The 20,493-nt window shown below is 46.0% G+C and overlaps 2 pseudogenes; one reads left to right on the forward strand and one right to left on the reverse strand.

Annotated features, from left to right (window-relative positions):
- The first annotated feature begins 469 nt into the window (after window positions 1-469).
- LOC123089593 (bisdemethoxycurcumin synthase-like) lies at window positions 470-1,896 on the forward strand (annotated as a pseudogene).
- Window positions 1,897-10,502: 8,606 nt separating this feature from the next.
- On the reverse strand, window positions 10,503-14,829 carry LOC123090348 (probable O-methyltransferase 3; annotated as a pseudogene).
- Between the last annotated feature and the right edge of the window lie 5,664 nt (window positions 14,830-20,493).

Raw genomic sequence — 20,493 nt, forward strand, 5'->3', positions numbered from 1 at the left:
AAAATAACTCTAGATACACCCCTTTTTATTTATTTTGATGACAAGTATTTTCGGACGGTGGGAGTACTTACGTTGTTCACTTGTGGCCAGTGTCTGGCGAATTATCAGTTATCTTATCTTATCCGCGGTCTAGACCGCCACTGCTTGTCTACATGAGCTCAACTCAACTGTTTCAAATCCCCATGTCTACAACAGAACTTTAAAGGCCCCCGAAAAAAAAAGAACTTCAAAGGAATTTCCATCTACTCACCTTTCACTTCCACGGAATTGGTGAGAGCCAAAGGAAACATTCCCGGCCCAACCGTTTGGATGCTGCGCCGGAAGCTGCACCTGAGGTGGAGATTAATGAATGCCATGCCAGCCACTACTATAAAGCCCGAGCCTGGCCGATCCCTTAGACACAAACATCGGAAGTTTCACAAGCAAGTATAAGTTGACACACGTACGTAAGTATAGCAAAAGATCGGCCATGGCCATGGGAAGCAGCGATGGTGCGGCGGCGCGGCGGCACGCGGCGATGCTTGCACGGCGAACCCGACGGGCATCCTCTTCCGCGTCACCAACAGCGACCACCTCCCTGAGCTCAAGGAGAAGCTCAAGAGAATCTGTACCGCTACTGCTACTATGTTTCTTTTTTGGACGTCAACGACTATAATCTGCATGCATGCATTTTCATCCAAGAATTGAATTTTCTTGTTGCACCAAGGCGAAAAATCGGGCATCGAGAAGCGGCACTTCCACCTGACAGAGGAGACGCTGGCCGCGCACCCGGAGCTGTTGGACAGGGAGCTGCCGTCGCTAGACACCCGCGTGGACATGACCGTCGACGCCGTGCCGAAGCTGGCGCAGTGCGCCGCGGCCAAGGCCATCGCCGAGTGGGGCCGCCCGGCCGCCGACATCACCCACCTCGTCTTCAGCACCTACTCCGCCTGCCAGGTCCCCACCGCCGACCTCCGGCTGGCCGCGCTGCTGGGCCGCCGCCCCATGGTGAGCCGCACCATGCTCAGCCTCCACGGCTGCTACGGCGGCGGCAGGGCGCTGAGCCTCGCCAAGGAGCTGGCCGAGAACAACCGCGGCGCGCGCGTCCTCGTCGCCTGCTCCGAGATGACGCTCGTCTGCTTCGGAGCGCCCGACGGCGGCAACATCGTCGGCCACGCGCTGTTCGGGGACGGAGCGGGCGCCGTCGTCGTCGGGGCCGGCCCCTTCCTAAACGGCGAGCAGGGCCCGATCTTCGAGATGGTGTCCGCCACGCAGACCACAATTCCCAGGACGGAGCACGCGCTGGGCATGCGGGTCTCCGGGGGCGGCATCGACTTCCACCTGGCAATCCAGGTGCCGACGCTCGTCGGGCAGAGCGTCGAGCCGTGCCTCCTCGACGCGTTCCGTGGCATCATTGTGGACGACGACGATGCTCCACCTCCATGCTCTGGGAATGGGAATGGGAACGGGAGGTGGAACGACCTCTTCTGGGCGGTGCACCCAGGAGGGCGTCCGATCCTGGACAATATAGACAAGGTGCTGATGCTGGAGCCGGAGAAGCTGGCGGCCAGCCGGCATGTGCTCCGCGAGTACGGCAACATGAGCGGCGCCACGATCGTGTTCGTGCTTGACGAGCTGCGCCGCGGCCGGAGCCCGCTGCCGGAGTGGGGTGCGCTGCTGGCCTTCGGACCGGGAATCACGATCGAGGCCATGGTGCTCCGCTGTCCACGCTAGCTAGGTGCCCATATTCATCCCAGGGCTACTTACATACGTCTACATATTTGTGTGTACGCGTGTGCCATACAAAGTGCACAAGTCATCAGCCAACTTAGCAGTCAAAGAAGGCAACGGCCACGCCACATATATACCTCTGTCAGTCATGCACCTAAGCTTTCAGTCCAGCCATGTCCCACACAACTAGCTACTCCTAATTATGTACCTGGGTGTAATATGATTCAAAGAATGACTAAATGGGTGAAATAAAATGCAGACCTATATAAAGGCACTCCAAATATTTTCTAGCAACTCCGCCTATGTCTTCTAGGCATAGCCGGTCCCAAGCCCGGGTAAAGGAGGAGGGTTGTGATAGGCTTGGCGAGCCAATGTAAAAACTAGCCAGTCCCATAGGTATGAAACCCATTTGAGCGAGAATAGTACTAGGATGGGTGACCTCCTAGGAAGTCCTCGTGAAAGGGTTTCATATCTAAGGGTTGTGATAGGCTTGGCGAGCCAACGTAAAAACTAGCCAGTCTTTTGGGTATGAAACCCATTTGGGCGAGAGTAGTACTAGGATGGGTGACCTCCTGGGAAGTCCTCGTGAAAGGGTTTCATATCTAGCCTACCCCAACTTGTTTGGGATAAAAGGCTTCGTAAGTAAGTAATATTGTCCTAGTTAGGTGCTCATATTTTCTGCATTTATTTCAATCTTTCCGGCGATGTTCATTCAGTAGGAGAAGACGTTTCTGTCGACTATGGAGGCGTCTGCAGTGACTTCGTTAATCTCAAGATGAGTGTCAGTTCAGCCTCTCGGAGGGCTTGACTACAACGCAAAGCTAATAATAGTTACATATTTTGGTTTTTGAATATCAAGCAAGTAGCAAGAGAATCGGAAATCGGTTCATGCTCCCGAGAGCACACGCGCCCTCCTGCGCGCGAAAATATTTTTTGAAATGCCAAAAATGTTGTGTGGGACATGTACCCTCCGGGGGCGTCCTCCTGTCTGGTTAGCGTAGCGTGAGGATCTGAACCCAGGATGATGTGTGTCCAGGTGGGTATTGTAGGCCTGCTTGGTTAGCGTAGGGTGAGGATATCGTGATCTCAACCCAGGTGGGTGTGTGTCCAGGTGGGTATTGTAGGTGTGTAGTTAACTCTAGCGTAGGGTTGAGGATCTCGAGTTCTCAAGCGTGTGTCGAAATGTACTCGTGTGTGTCGAAAACTACTCGTGTGCTGTCGCGTCTGTCAAACACGTTTGTTGGAAATATATTTAGTTGCAGTCATGATATTTTCGTTATAGAGTTAATTTTTCATGGTACAAAATAATTTACAAAATAATTAGAGATAAAAATTGGGGCCATGTGTAGCTACCACCATGGGTAACAAATTATTTCCGATAACTCTATATTCTTAAGACTTCAAAGATAACTTCAATTATTCTTCCAAAGCTGTGGGGCAAAATGTCGGGGAACGTGGTAATTTCAAAAAAAAAATATCCTACGATCACGCAAGATCTATCTAGGTGATGTATAGCAATGAGGGGGAGAGTGTGTCCACGTACCCTTGTAGACCGAGAGAGGAAGCGTTATGTAACGCAGTTGATGTAGTCGAATGTCTTTGCGATCCAACCGATCAAGTACCGAATGCACGGTACCTCCGCGATCTGCACACGTTCAGCTCAGTGACATCCCTCGAACTCTAGATCCAGCTGAGGCCGAGGGAGAGTTCCGTCAGCACGACGGCGTGGTGATGGTGGTGATGAAGTTACCGGCGCAGGGTTTCGCCTAAGCAGTACGACGATATGACTGAGGTGGAAAACTGTGGAGGGGAGCACCGCACACGGCTAAAGATCAACTTGTGTGTCTATGGGGTGTCCACCTCCCCCGTATATAAAGGAGGACAGGAGGGGGTCGGCCGGCCTCATGGGGCGCGCCCCAAGGGGAGGAATCCTACTCCAACTAGGAGTAGGTTCCCCCTTTCGTAGTCCAACTAGGAGGGGAAGGAAAGAGGAAGAGGGAGAGAAGGAAAGGGGGGGCGGCCCCTTCCCCAATTCGGATTGGGCTTGGGGGGGCGCGCCTCCACCTGGCCGCCTCCTCCTCTCTTCCACTAAAGCCCATGTAGGCCCATTAACCCTCCGGGGGGTTTCGGTAACCCCCCGGTACTCCGGTTTTATCCGAAACTTCTCCGAAACACTTTCGATGTCCGAACATAGCCGTCCAATATATCAATCTTTATGTCTCGGCCATTTGCAGACTCCTCATCATGTTCGTGATCACATCCGGGACTCCGAACAACCTTCGGTACATCAAATCACATAAACTCATAATACCAATCGTCATCGCACGTTAAGCGTGCGAACCCTACGGGTTCGAGAACTATGTAGACATGACCGAGACTCATCTCCGATCAATAACCAACAGCGGAACCTGGATTCTCATATTGGTTCCTACATATTCTACGAAGATCTTTATCAGTCAAACCGCATAATTGTTGGGGAACGTGGCAGAAATTCAAAATTTTCTAAGCAACACCAAGATCAATCTATGGAGATTCTAGCAACAAGAGAGGGAGGGAGTGCATCTTCATACCCTTGAAGATCGCTAAGCGGAAGCGTTACAAGAACGCGGATGAAGGAGTCGTACTCGTAGCGATTCAGATCGCGGTTGATTCCGATCTAAGCACCGAACAACGGTGCCTCCGTGTTCAACACACGTACAGCCCGGGGACGTCTCCTCCTTCTTGATCCAGCAAGGGGAGAGGAGAAGTTGAGGGAGAACTCCGACAACACGACGGCATGGTGGTGATGGAGCTCGTGGTTCTCCGGTAGGGCTTCGCCAAGCACTAGGGAGGAGGAGGAGGCGTTGGAGGAGGGAGAGGGCTGCGCCAGGGGAAGGGTGCGGCTGCCCTCTCTCTCCCTCACTATATATAGGGAGAAGGGAGGAGGGGGAGGCGCCCTAGGGTTCCATAGGGGAGGGGCGGCGGCCACAGGGGAAACCCTAGACGGGTTTGGGCGCCCCCACCCCCTAGGAAACTTGCCCCCTAAGCCGGGAGGGGCGGCTGCCCTAGGGGTGGCGCCCCCACCTCTCCTGGTTACGTGAGATGGGGTGGTAGGGGCGCTCAGCCCCTTAGTGGGCTGATGTGCCCTCTCCCCTTGGCCCATAAGGCCCCCCAACGCTTGCCGGGGCCTGCGAAACCCCTTTCAGACACGCTGGTCATCACCTGGTACCCCCGGAACAATTTTGGACTCCAATACCCTTCGTCCAATATATCAATCTTCACCGCCGGACCATTCCAGAACTCCTCGCTACCTTCGGTAACCACATACTATTTCCCATAACAACTCTAGCATCACCGAACCTTAAGTGTGTAGACCCTACGGGTTCGGGAACCATGCAGACATGACCGAGATGTTCTCCGGTCAATAACCAACAGCGGGATCTGGATACCCATGTTGGCTCCCACATGTTCCACGATGATCTCATCGGATGAACCACGATGTCAAGGATTCAAGCAATCCCGTATGCAATTCCCTTTGTCAATCGGTATGTTACTTGCCCGAGATTCGATCGTCGGTATCCCAATACCTCGTTCAATCTCGTTACCGGCAAGTCACTTTACTCGTTCCATAATGCATGATTCCGTGACTAACTACTTAGTCACATTGAGCTCATTATGATGATGCATTACCGAGTGGGCCCAGAGATACCTCTCCGTCATACGGAGTGACGAATCCCAGTCTCGATTCGTGCCAAACCAACAAACACTTTCGGAGATACCTGTAGTGCACCTTTATAGTCACCCAGTTACGTTGTGACGTTTGGTACACCCAAAGCACTCCTACGGTATCAGGGAGTTACACAATCTCATGGTCTAAGGAAATGATACTTGACATTAGAAAAGCTTTCGCAAACGAACTACACGATCTTGTGCTATGCTTAGGATTGGGTCTTGTCCATCACATCATTCTCCTAATGATGTGATCCCGTTATCAATGACATCCAATGTCCATGGTCAGGAAACCATGACCATCTTTTGATCAACAAGCTAGTCAACTAGAGGCTCACTAGGGACATGTTGTGGTCTATGTATTCACACATGTATTGCGGTTTCCGGTCAATACAATTATAGCATGAATAATAGACAATTATCATGAACAAGGAAATACAATAATAACCATTTTATTATTGCCTCTAGGGCATATTTCCAACAGTCTCCCACTTGCACTAGAGTCAATAATCTAGTTCACATCACTATGTGATTGTAATGAATCAACACCCATGGAGTTTGATCATATCTCGCTTGTGAGAGAGGTTATTAGTCAACGGATCTGAACCTTTCAGATCCGTGTGTGCTTTGCAAATCTCTATGTTCTCCTAGATGCAGCTACCACACTCTATTTGGAGCTATTCCAAATAACTGTTCTACTATACGAATCCGGTTTACTACTCAAAATAATCCGGATTAGTGTCAAAGTTTGCATCGGCGTAACTCTTTACGACGAACTCTTTTACCACCTCCATAATTGAGAAAATTCCTTAGTCCACTAGTTACTAAGGATAAGTTTGACCGTTGTCCTGTGATCCATTCCTGGATCACTCTTGTACCCCTTGACTGACTCATGAAAAGGTACACTTCAGGTGCGGTACACAGCATAGCATACTATAGAGCCTACGTCTGAAGCATAGGGGACGACCTTCATCCTTTCTCTCTCTTCTGCCGTGGTCATGTCTTGAGTCTTACTCAATATTCACACCTTATAACACAGCCAAGAACTCCTTCTTTGCCGATCTATTTTGAACTCCTTCAAAATCTTGTCATGATATGTATTTATTTGAAAGTACTATTAAGCGTTTTTGATCTATCCTTATAGATCTTGATGCTCAATGTTCAAGTAGCTTAATCCAGGTTTTCCATTGAAAAACACTTTTCAAATAACCCTATATGCTATCCAGAAATTCTACATCATTTCTGATCAACAATATGTTAATAACATATACTCATCAGAAATTCTATAGTGCTCCCACTCACTTCTTTGGAAATACAAGTTTCTCATAAACTTTGTATAAACCCAAAATCTTTGATTATCTCATCAAAGCGTATATTCCAACTCTGAGATGCTTACTCCGGTCCTTAGAAGGATTGCTGGAGCTTTGCACACTTGTTAGCATCTTTTAGGATTGACAAAACCTTTTGGTTGTATCACATACAACCTTTCCTCAAGAATATCATCGAGGAAACAATGTTTTGACATCCTATCTACAAGATTTTATAAATCATGCAGTAACTGCTAATATAATTCCAACCGACTCTTTAGCATCGCTACGAGTGAGAAAGTCTCATCGCAGTCAACTCCTTGAACTTGTCGGGAAACATCTTAACGACAAGTCGAGCTTTCTTAATGGTGACACTTACCATCATTGTCCGTCTTCCTTTTAAAATCCATTTGAACCCAACAGCCTTATGACCATTAAGTAGTTCTGCCAAAGTCTACACTTTGTTTTCATACATGGATCCTCTCTCGGATTTTATGGCCTCGAGCCATTCATTGGAATCCGGGCCCACCATCACTTCTCCATAGCTCGTAGGTTCATTGTTGTCTAGCAACATGACCTCCAAGACAGGATTACCGTACCACTCCGAAGCAGTACGCGTCCTTGTCGACCTATGAGGTTCGGTAGTGACTTGATCCGAAGTTTCATGATCACTATCATCAGATTCCACTTCAATTGGTGTAGGTGCCACAGGAACAACTTCCTGTTCCCTGCTACACACTGGTTGAAGAAATGGTTCAATAACCTCATCAAGTATCCACCATCCTCCCACTCAATTCTTTCAAGAGAAACCTTTCCTCGAGAAAGCACCCGTTTCTAGAAACAATCACTTTTGCTTCCGCATCTGAAATAGGAGGTATACCCAACTGTTTTGGGTGTCTTATGAAGATGTATTTATCCGCTTTGGGTTCGAGCTTATCAGGATGAAACTTTTTCATATAAGCATCGCAGCCCCAAACTTTCAAGAAACGACAACTTAGGTTTCTCTAAACCATAGTTCATACGATGTCATCTCAACGGAATTACGTGGTGCCCTATTAAAATGAATGCAGTTGTCTCTAATGCCTAACCCATGAACAATAGTGGTAATTCGATAAGAGACATCATGGTATGCCCCATATCCAATAGGGTGCATCTATGATGTTCGGACACACCATCACACTATGGTGTTCCAGGCGGTATTAGTTGTGAAACAATTTCCAAAATGTCTTAATTGTGTACCAAACACGTAACTCAGATATTCATCTGTATGATCATATCATAGAAATGTTATCCTCTTGTCATGACGATCTTCAACTTCACTCTAAAATTAATTGAACCTTTCAATAATTCAGACTTGTGTTTCATCAAGTAAATATACTTAGAATCTACTCAAATCATCTGTGAAGTAAGAACATAATGATATCCACTGCGTGCCTCAGCACTCATTGGACTGCACACATCAAAATGAATTACTTCCAACAAGTTGCTTTCTTGTTCCATCTTACTGAAAACGAGGCTTTTCAGCCATCTTGCCCATGTGGTATGATTTGCATGTCTCAAGTGATTCAAAATCAAGTGAGTCCAAACGATCCATCTGCATGGAGTTTCTTCATGCATACATACCAATAGACATGGTTCGCATGTCTCAAACTTTTCAAAAAACGAGTGAGTCCAAAGATCCATCAACATGGAGCTTCTTCATGCGTTTTATACCAATATGAATTACATGGCAGTGCCACAAGTAGGTGGTACTATCATTACTATCTTATATCTTTTGGCATGAACATGTGTATCACTACGATCGATATTCAATAAACCATTCATTTTAGGTGCAAGACCATTGAAGGTATTATTCAAATAAACAGAGTAACCATTATTCTCCTTAAATGTATAACCGTATTGTGATAGACATAATCCAATCATGTCTATGCTCAACGCAAACACCAAATAACAATTATTTAGGTTTAACATCGATCCTGATGGTAGAGGGAGCGTGCGATGTTTGATCACATCAACCTTGGAAATACTTCCAACACATATCGTCACCTCGCCTTTAGCTAGTCTCCGTTTATTCCGTAGCCTTTTATTTCGAGTTACTAACACTTAGCAACCGAACCGGTATCTATTACCATGGTGCTACTAGGAGTACTAGTAGAGTACACATTAATATAATGTATATCCAATATACTTCTATCGACCTTGTCTGCCTTCTTATCTATCAAGTATCTAGGGTAATATGCTCCAGTGACCGTTCCCCTTATTACAGAAGCCCTTAGTCTCGGGTTTGGGTTCAACATTGGGTTTCTTCACTAGAGCAGCAGCTGATTTGCCGTTTCATGAAGCATCACATTCATAATACTTACAATGACTGCAGCATCACAGCAATTTGAACAAACACAAATTTTATGCCGACGAGTTCATAACTTAAGATAATTCAAACATTAGTACGACATGGTTCACGACACATTCATTACAAATGACAAATGGCAGCTTGCCCTAGAAGATAGTTGACGACGAGTGCACCGAAGCGAAGTCCCTACTGAGTAGAGCGAGGCCATTTCCCCTTCTTGTCACGTGCCGAGTCCTCCTCTTGCGCCTCGCCAGCCTTTGCAAGCTTTCTTGCCCTCTCCTCCTCACGAGCAAGTTTCGCTTGGCGTGCCCTCTCCTCCTCTCGTTTCTTCCGCTCCATCCTCTCCTTCTGACGACGCTCTTCCTCCAAGCCTCTTCGGAACGATTCTTCGGACCGCCGTTGCCGCCTAAGACAATCTGCGTATTGGTCCTTTTTTACATCTTCTGGCACTTCAAGATCTATCCATGTGAAGTACTTGCATAGAGGAGACGGTGACTGCATAAAAATTTGTTATTAGTGTTGACACACATTTGAGAGTAACATTTTCTCGAGCTTAGTGTTGCATAGAGCAGGCGGTGAAGTACTTCTCGAGCTTACCGGTGGTTGGTCATAGGGTGGGGTGGGGGTGTGTGGGGTGGGGGTGGGAGGAGAGAGAGGGTGGGGCCAGCCCAAGTGGAACACAGACTGGGCAGCGCCCAAGAGCTAGGCGTTGCACATTACATGTGTGGCGCCTATCCCTTAGGCGTTGCAGTGTTGTCTGTGGGGCCGCAACTGGACCAGGGCTGCCACGCTGGCAGGAAGTGTGACGCCTAAGTGATGGGCGCTGCACAGTAGGGTGCGGCGCCCAGCTGTCGGGCGCCACACCAAAGGGTCAGCAGAGTGAAATTTTTTCGTGACCAGGTCAGTTTGTGATTTGATTTCGTCCTCAGGTCAAATATGTGATTTCTGCCCTACCCGTTGGCGATCCCCTCACACCGAGACGATCAACAACACTAGATCAACGGTCTTTACTGCTAAGAACAAACCTATACCGAACTTCATGAGATTGAAAGGCATGGATCTACTGCTAAGAACAAACCTATACCGAATTTCATGAGATTGAAAGGCATGGATCATCACCACGATGTTCCCCGCCTAGAACGTTTTTTCTCGGAAAATATTCCGTTTAGGTTTGCGGACCCCAAAACGGCTGAACCATGAGAGTCGTTGGCCAAGTTCAGGGCCGTTTTTTTTTTTTGCGCCGGCTCGCCCCCAAGCGACGATTTTAGGCGGGGGGACCCCCTTGGCGGGTGCCAACCACTTGCACTATCTTATGGTGGAAGAGTAGCCTTTTGTTTCTAGCCTCCGGGCTTGTGTGTCGTTTGTAAACACTTTCATTTAATGAATGTGGCAAATTTTCTGGCCCTCTTCAAAACAAACAGTCGAGTGTCATTAAATGTGGACTTGTGGAGTAGTGGCGTTGAACATCCCCCGCCGGTGAACACATGCATATCTATAGATATGGCAATGGAAATAGTACAACATGCAATAGTACGACAGGATGAAACCACATCAATACTAGGTGATGTCGATGGGGTACATAGACATGCCTCCCTTGAGCAAGACAACATCCGCGGGTGGAAGGGATTCAAACATGTCACCTGCGACGAAACGCAGGTTGCCATGGTCACCGGCGGCTTTGCCGAAGACGTGAGCGAGATCCAGCACGGTGCACTCGATGCGCGGGAACGCCTTGGCGATCACCCGCGTGCCCGCGCCGTTGCCGCCGCCAACGTCCACGAGCGAGCTCTGGCCGCGAAAGATGCGCCCCTTATCCAGAAGGATGACCTCGAGGAAGAGCTCGCTGTCCGCGGTCATGGCGTCATTCAGGACGGCGTTGAACCCCGTGTCCTTGCTCGCCTCATCTCCTGTTGGGAGCAGCCATGCGCCAGCTTGAAGAGGGACCCATGCTCCGCCCGCGACGGCTCGCTCCTGAGCCAGTCGGGCATGCCGAAGAAGGAGGAGACGACCGAGGGTTCACGCAGAAGGGCACCACGGGGGACAAGTTGCGCCAACCAACGAGGAAGCGGCACGCCGTGGTCAGCCCCTACTGCACGTCGGCGGCCGTGCCATCGTTAGCACAGGCGGTGGCGCTGAAGATACCCGAGGCGCTGAGCAGCTCCATTACGCGCCGGAGGTCGGCAAGGCTGGCCGAGTGCACCTTGGTGTTGGCCAGGGTGGCGGTGCCGCCGCGGCGGTGGATGGCGTCCGGGATGCCGAGTTCCACGGCGCACTTGAGCGACATGGACTTAACCTAGCCGAGCACGTGGTTCTGGAGCTCCGTGAGGACGTGGTACGACCGTACGAGCAGCTCCTGTGGGCTCACTTCCGCCGCGATCCGAGAGCAGCTACTGCAAGTGAACTGAAAGCTAGCTTGGACAGGTGTACGTGTGTGATCCCTAACTCTTCCTAGCTACAAACGGCTCTTTATACACAAACAACCGATTACTGTTGAATTACATTGCCTACCCGGCCGGCCTTCTCTCTCTAACAGCATATTTTGATTATTCAATATAGATAATTACAGATATAATCAAAAGCTGGAGCTATACTCCATCATTTAATCAGGTCAAACAAATTGATGAACTGAGTCGCATGAGTAAGGTGGGCACAATAATTATCGTCTTGCTGATACGCATGACTAATTAGGAGCTAGAGCTATCACCAGTTGTTCATGTGTGACTCACCCTTTGATGAGGATAGGGAGCGAGTCTTATGATCATCTGTTGGTCCATTTATAGATTTATATACTTCAACAACAGATGGCCATGTTTGGAAATATACAAGATGCGACGCACGCATATTGCCGCGACATTTTGGGAGCATCATTGATCCATTTCTTCCTTGGTTAGACCATTACCCCCCACCTGTCTACTAAAAAAGACGACCAAGCCATCAAGCCATCAAAATAATACTGCTCCCATGTATTCCACTGATTTATTCAAAGAAGTGAGATACCATGATCTTCGACTGAAAGTGTGTGACCTATCGCCAATTAACCATGATGCGGTGAGGAGACAATAGTGATTGCTGGGCAAGAAGAGGAACTCGCACACATAAATACACAAGGAGCAACTTGTACTAGCAGTGGTTGAGTGCTATGCATCGACACATTAAGGGCCTCTGATTCGTAGGATTATCAAAACGCGAGAACAGGAAACACGCAGCAATAGAATGGCATGTCATCTTGTATCTTATATGATTACAAAACTACATGAATTTTGGTGGAAGAGTGTTTTATAGCACAGGAAAAACAAAGGAGTTCTATCAAAAGGTTTGAGTGGATGGAAATTTTCCTCCAACATGAAGCACAAATGAATCCTATGACAAAATCCCTAAGGATTTCAATCATGTGAATCAAACGGCCACCATAGAAAAAAAATCTAAGGATTCGAATTGTCCAAAAATCAATAGAGCCCTAAGTGTGTGTTTGGATCTTGGGCTAGAACGATACTAGTCACATTAGACAAAGCAGGACGTTTGATACCTCATGAAAATCTGGCTTTGTTAGGAAATATAGTCAATACCTGACTCTAGAACTTTGCTGAAGGAGAAGAGTCGGATTGGTCCCCAGCATGGAAAAGAGAATATGAAAGCATCCTCCAACTGCCTACACATCGCGTTCTCATGCCTGGTGCTAACCGAGCAACATGTCTTGCTTTTATAGGCAATGGCCAAACGAGCAAGATAAGCTATACATCCAAACGCAGCCTAATTAATTAATCACCGAGAGAGATCAACACGCCCCAACAAAACCAAGCCGTCAAGGCAATGGAAATCCTTAATTTGGTTGTTTATTGCTAAGAACAAATCAATACAAGTACTAGTTAAAGTGGCAATCGACACTAAGAAGAACTATATAAGACACAAACTTCATGACAAGCAAGGGCGGACCCAGGACAAAAATTACCCGGGGTCCCACGTCTATCATATATATTTGGATACCAAGTACTAATATAGCTAAATATAACACATTTAACAATACAATATACCTAGAATGCGATATAACCATGAATATGCTTACCAATGATCCAAAATAAAGAGTTTCACTTGAAATATTAGTTGATCATAGGAAATTGATCATCAAAGAAAAATCAAAGTGTCCAAATTATGAATAAAGTATAACCGACGACGAGAAAATGCAACATCAGATCTTGATTGCCTACAAATAGAAAACAAAACCACTAAGTAACATATTAATTATAGTTGTGTAATAATAAGTAAGTTAAAACCATTACCTTTCTAAAATGGTTTCCTACGTTCTTTCATGGCTTCAAAGCGATCAATTACCGCATCATTAGTAACCTTCCTCATTTCGCTTTTCTCCACATAACAAATAAGGTTGTACTTCAAGGAGTCATCACCAAGACGATTGCGCAAATATATCTTCACAATTCTCATAGCTGGAAAAGATCTCTCAACTGTAGCAGTGGCAACAGGCAATACTAGTGCTAGCTTCAAAAGTCGATAAACCAAGGGATAGACAATATGTTTTTTTGTCTCCACCATTTTTTGAGAGAGCTCACAAATATTACTTAAACCAGAGAAGCGATCATCTGCTCGGACATCAGCAATGTAAAGATGAAGGTGATGTCTAAGGTCCCTTAGTTCTCCATCATCGAAATCTTTTGGATAAAGTTTAGCTAGACTCATCAAATGCTCTAAGTTGAAATCACGAAATGATTCATTTGGGCTCAAAGCCGCTGAGCAAACAAGTAGTTCCGAATTTTTCTCATTGAAGCGATTATCAAGTTCTTGAAGCAGCCAATCAATAACATCATTAAAACAATCCACTTCATAATGATGCCTATTAGTGATACCTGTTTTTTGCCGTGGCTTCTTTGGATTCACATATTGGTCTTCCATTTCCAACTTGGAAATGTCATGCTTGTCACAAAAGACATATGCTTCTTGTAGGACAGATTCCCATCCCTTTCCCCTTAGATCATTCAAGGAGGCTTTGGTTGAATTCACACAATTTATGGCATTCACAATGTCCTGATTCTTGTGTTGTAGGGCCAATGATAATGTGTTTTTGATTATAAATATAGTTGACATAAGTTGTAAGTAGAACACAAAATCAAAAGACTGGAAATAAACAAGAAGACCACATGTGTGCCTTCTATTTGTGTCATCCCTGTCTTCTTCTTCCACATATTCTAGCACTTTGACAACTGTAGGGAACATATCAATCAAACTCTTAAGAGTTCTATAGTGAGAACTCCATCGAGTGTCTCCGGGTCTTTGAAGAGCTAGTTCTTGATTTAATCCTGTACCACTTTTTAGTAGTCCACAACCTAAAGCTTCACACACTTGTTATTTATATTTGTCTCGAACCAAGTCCTTTCTCTTTGAAGATCCAGAGACCACATTCAACAAGACTGAGATCATATCAAAAAAATTACCAATGCATTTGTGCTTCCGAACAACAACCACAACAACTAACTGAAGCTGATGTGCAAAACAGTGAACATAATATGATGTGCTATTCTCTCTCATGATTAAGGATTGCAAGCCATTAAACTCACCTCGCATATTGCTCGCACCATCATATCCTTGCCCTCTAACTTGCTTGAAACTTAACTTATATTCTGCAAATAAATCATCAATGGCAGACTTGAGATACTTGGAAGTTGTCTCCTTCACATGAGTAAGGCCAACTAATGTCTCTATGGCACTTCCACATTTCCCAACATACCGCAACACCACCGCCATTTGCTCTTTACCAGCCACATCCCTTGACTCATCAACCAACAAAGAAAATACATCATTGCCAATTTCCCGAAGAACAGAATGCAATATCTCCTTTGCAAAACATTCAACTATGTCCTTCTGAATCTTTGAAGAAGTCAACTGATTATTACCTGGAGCATTATGGGCCACAACTTTTCTTATCTCTGGATTCTGCTCTGTTGTATAAGCATGAAATTCCTTGAAATTGCCTTTATTGAGAGACTCGTCAGACGCATCGTGGCCACGGAAAGGCAACCCTTGCTTCAGTAACACTCTAGTAACATCAATTGAGGCATTTAGTCGAGTATAATAAGCATTCCTCTCAGCGTTACTTTGGTTGTTTAGAGCAACATAAATGTGTTGCTTTTGTTTCAGCAAAGTATCACAATCTCTTTTTGCTTGGTTGTGAGCACTATTGATGTCTCCTACATGCTCCCTTAATCTATATTTCTTATTCCAACTTGACCAACCATTTGCAAAAAATGCATCATATCCAACTTCTTTCTTCTTGCGCGGTCTAAACAAGAAACAACAAAAACAATATGCTTTTTGTTTGGACTCACTATACTCAAGCCAGCTCTCAAACTCATCAAACCATGCCCGAACGAACCTTCTATCTTTACCACATATTTCTGTCACTTCAAAATCTGCAGTACGAGGTTGAGAAGGGTCATTGGCCAAATACTTCCTTCTTACCATATCTCTCTGATTCGGATGGTACTCATCTATGCTTCTCCTTTTACCTGGATCAAATTGAATTTCTTCTTCCCAATTGAGCTCTTCAACTTCAAAGGAATTTCTTGTAGTATTAGCAGAACTAGGTTCCCATTAGAAAGGAATTTCTTCGTACTTATGGCGCACCTGCATGTGGTGCGCCATTAGAAAGCTTCCCTCCACCTATTCCCCTCTGGCCTCTCTCCCTCCCTCGCCAGATCCCCCCCCCACTCGACCTAACTTTGCCCCCGCGCCGTCGCCCCCGCGCCGTCGCCCCCCGACGCCTAGCCGCTGCCGGAGCTTCAACGTCGGTGTCTTCCTCAGTCCGGGCACGGGGTGCAGGACGACGACCGCGGCCGCCGGCCTTCCCACGGCCAACTGAGGCATCCCTTCGACGACGCCGTCGCCGCCGACCCCGACCCCAACCCCGACCCTGACCCCTCCGGCGACCGGCCGCGCCTGCCCAGGTACCTCTCCTCCTTCCTCCTTCCCCCCTCTCCATCCTTCCTCCCTCCCCAACCTATGCATGGTGATTCCTCCCTTCTCCTCCACCCCCTCTCCTGCAAACCCTAGGGCCATGGCGGCAGGCTTCTTGCTCCCTTGTAAGAACATCCTCTCTGTTGGCCTACATGTATTTCAGAGAACAAATTCGTAGTTCATTTCATTCTGTTGGCCTGCATTAGGTAAGCATCAAGTGGATTTAACTATTTTAGATAGTTTCAGTTAACTGTTTTGCGTTTCCTGAAGAGGTTCACCTATAGTTTCAAAAATTCAGTCACTGGATATATGCAATAATTTACAAAGAGCAAGTGATGTAGAGCAAAAATTCAGCAAATGATGTATAGTTTCAAAAATTCAGTGAAACTGAACCTACCCTATTGCTTCATGTAGCAAAGGCGGCAATGCAAGCAAGATCATGCTTGGCTTAGCCAAATTCATGTTACTGAATTTTTTTCAACATGATAAAATTGTCATGCTACTAAATGTTATAGAAATGCAAGGGAACACAGAAATACTAGGGCACACAACATTTAGAGTACTCTGAAATTCAGTTCTGAAATTTTCTGTTAGATAGTGGCTACACTAATCTAGAGTAGTATCCCAATCTGATGGAGTACTTGATTTGGGGGACTGAACCTATGCTTATGTATGCCATCAGAAGCAGTTCGAAATCATTATTCTCTCTTTTCCTTGCAGGTTTGGGCAACTTCAGTCGGTTGATCTTGAATCCATTGAGCCTTCACTTAGAGCTGGTACTCATCCATGTAACTCTTCACATTTCCATGTAGGATGGTTGCCTATCACTTACTAGTGTGCTAGTGCCCCTTAGTCCAAAGACTAATAGCTATGACAAAGTATAATTCCTTGTAGTGTTTAAGTATAACAAAATTCAGAGAAATGCATGCAGAAGCTAGATCAGTACCAGCTAGCTAGCTAGCTAGTAGTAGTACTACTGCTACTGTTCTTTCCTTTCTTTTGGTAGTACTACTGCTAGTAGTAGTACTACTGCTACTGTTCTTATGTGTGCTGTCCACAGATTGGTGTACAGTCCTCCTTCGAACCCAACTTTTTCACCAGGTGGAACCAATGAGATTAACTTTAGGATCATTCTGTATGCATTTTCGCTGTTAAGAAGGCGCGCCCACAAAGCCATCTTCCACGTGCTTGACCATCCAGGTCCATCTTCCCCTAGTAAGAAACAACGATGTATTAACTTTCGATATTAAACCATTAATTCCAGCAATGAAGTTCAACAATGTGTATTCTTATTAGACTAGCACAATGCCCGTTTGCTGCCACGGATTAAAAATTACACTGCAAGATTAAGATGATTATACTGCTATCTGTGCCAGACCACACCATCCATATCTGCTCTTATACACCCCCTTTGTGCTAGATCGAAGTCCAACAGTGGGTGTGGCGACTGTCAACAGTCATGATGATGGACAGATTGCCACAACCATTTGATTTTCTTTTGCATTCATCCTATTGTCAAAACATGCACAATTATTTGACTAATTCCATAGTATTGCTCGATACGGTTGATTCAAAAAGTAGGACAGACAAAAAGGACATATCAAATGTGGACATGTACTGTAAGGAAAGCATAAGCTATTTTATACCGAACAAGTAAAATCATAAGACTAATCTGCTGTATCCATTACTATATTTGGTCCATAGATGTTTATGACTCTGAGCCATGATCTGTAAAAATACATTTGTCATTCTTTCTGTGTTTGTACAGACTTTCTAAACTATTGATGATTTTTTGTTGGGAGACATATTATATCTGGAGAAGCTCACATAAGTTGAGCTGATTTTTGTCCATATGAAAGCAGAGGACCATATGGTCTGTGGCTGGGTTTTGTCTCCGACCATCGTGTCGTGATGAATTTGCAGGTACCCCGAGAGGCCCTTGAGTTTGCCGGAATGTCGATTAACTTCCGTTCCGGCAAATTCGGGTACTCCATATGTCCTATTTTCAGCAAAGGTCATGCTGAAATTTTCCGTGAATTTTAGCATGACTTTGCTAAAAATAGGACATATGGGGTACTTGCGACTAATGCATGGGCCGGGCTATCTTAGTACTTAGTTAAGTAGGATCAACTGCCCTGCCATTCTTGCTGCATTAAATCATAGGTGGCAATAGAGCCAAGTGATTAGGCCCAACTTAGAATTATCCTTAGCATCGATAAACCCTAGATGATAAACCCAACATAGGTGGCAATAGAGCCAAGATTAGGCCCAACCTAGGGTGCCTCGGCATCGTTCGGCTGTTTTCGCTGAGCATGCAGATGCGGATCATTAGAGACAATACCCCGGACATCGTGATAGTCGACCCCTTCTACATGCGTGCCAAGCACTTGAGCAGCGCTGGGGACCGCCAAGTTGCGAGTTCACACCTTGAAGGCGTCATTCTGGCAAACGCAGATAAGGATAACTTCCTTGTGCCTTACTTTCCCGAGTAAGTCATCCCTTAACCGCCCCGTAACATATGATTTCTTAGATTTCGATCGTTCTTTTTTTTCTAACATTCCGTGTTTTGTGCAGTGACACACATTGCACACTCATCCTCTTAAGCCCGAAATATTCCATGGCCACGTATTTCGACCCGAACCGTAACTCCATGATAGACTACACAAATGTGAAGAAAGTTCTTGATGATGTTCTCCCCGGCTATGCCCAATCTGGAGGCACCTTCACCAGGCCAGTTCGTAAGTACGACAAGCACATCTTCTCACACAATACGAAGTTCTGCTGCGTCAAGCAGCCGCCTGGCGGTCAGAAGGATGCCTACTACGCCCTCCATCACATGCGGGCGATCGTAAGGGACCATCATCACCTTCTGCTACCAGATAATCTCAAAGATTGGGCCGCGAGCTTGTCGGCAGTCCAGGACGCGGACCTCAGACAAGAATTCTTTCGCATCCAGTCGGAGTTTGCGGACATCATCCATCAAGATGTCCTTCATACCGCGGGGCAGTTCTTCCTCAGATATCAACCGTCCAACAGTGAGATAGATGAAACACTACAAATGCAGGGTGACAACGACCGTGATTTCATGACCATCACGACAGACGGCGGCTTCACCCATGCTCCTGTCCGATGAGTTGAGTCGAAAGTAGTGATGTGTAGTTCTGAAACATTGATTGGCTCATGTTGTAATTAAACTTTAATGAATTCGGATGTCTCTTTGGTTTGGACGGTTGTTCAACTTAGATGTAATCGATGCTATTTATTAGTAGGACCATGAATCGTGCTATTAATGTCTTGCTTTTCTCTTCCGATCCTTTTGTTGCATACTTACACATTTCTTATGTATTGTCTGTTGTTTGGCTTGTGCATAGAGATGCCGTCGTATGTCGTGTACAAGGGTAAGGTTCCTGGAATCTACGATGACTGGGAGGAGTGTCGGAGACAGGTTCACCGTTTCAGCGGTAACAGTTACAAAGGGTACACCACTAGGGCGGAGGCCGAATCTAGATACGCCCGCTATCTAGCGGGAGAGAGGAGGGAGCGTTGGAGGAACCGGATGAAGACCAGTTTGATCGCGATGATGCTCATCGTGATGACCACAGCTCTCTTCTATGTGATGGTAGTTTAGATGATCGATATCGACTTGTAATGTGAAGGCAAACTCGATACTCGCGGTCTTGAGACTTGTAATGTTTTATCTTTGTCCGGTCTTTTGAATCCGGAGACTAATATGATCAATTGTATTCGGAGACTAATCTTCTATTGTATTTGATGAATCTAATGTTGCTGTGTGCTGCTGTCTATATTCTATGCAATAATATATTTTCTAACCTGTGCAAAAATCAGAAAAGCAAAAAAAATAAAACCTAATATTCATACTAATGGCGCACCACACAAGACACTAATGGCGCACTGTGATCATCACACTAATGGCGCATTAGCTGCTGGTGCGCCATTAGAATGTCAAAGCACATTTGTACATATGGCCCCTGGGAGGCATTCTAATGGCGCACTGCAGGCTATACTAATGGCGCACTACGCGGTGCGCCATTAGAACACCAGATACTAATGGCGCACCAGTAGTGCGCCATTAGAATTTAATTCTAATGGCGTGATGCCAGTGGCGCACCAGTAGTGCGCCATTAGAAGGCAAATTCGGTGCGCCACTAGCATGCCTTTTCCTAGTAGTGCATGTGTGGAGGCATCATTTTGTCCATGTGATGATGGCGGGGTCGGAACATCAATCTGTTCATGTGTTGAGGCATCAATTTGTCTATCCGATTGTGTCGGGACCGAGCCATCATTTTGATTATTTTCGTGTGACGGACCAACATTTTCATCTTGCACCGAGGTTCTCCTCTTTTTTAGAAACCTTTCCATGAGCTGAGCCTCTCCTGAAATTTGTAATTTATTCAGATAATTAAAATTTGCATGAAAGAAAAGAACTATGAATCA

The sequence above is a fragment of the Triticum aestivum genome, chromosome 4B (assembly GCF_018294505.1).
Source record: "Triticum aestivum cultivar Chinese Spring chromosome 4B, IWGSC CS RefSeq v2.1, whole genome shotgun sequence".
Lineage (NCBI taxonomy): Eukaryota > Viridiplantae > Streptophyta > Magnoliopsida > Poales > Poaceae > Triticum > Triticum aestivum.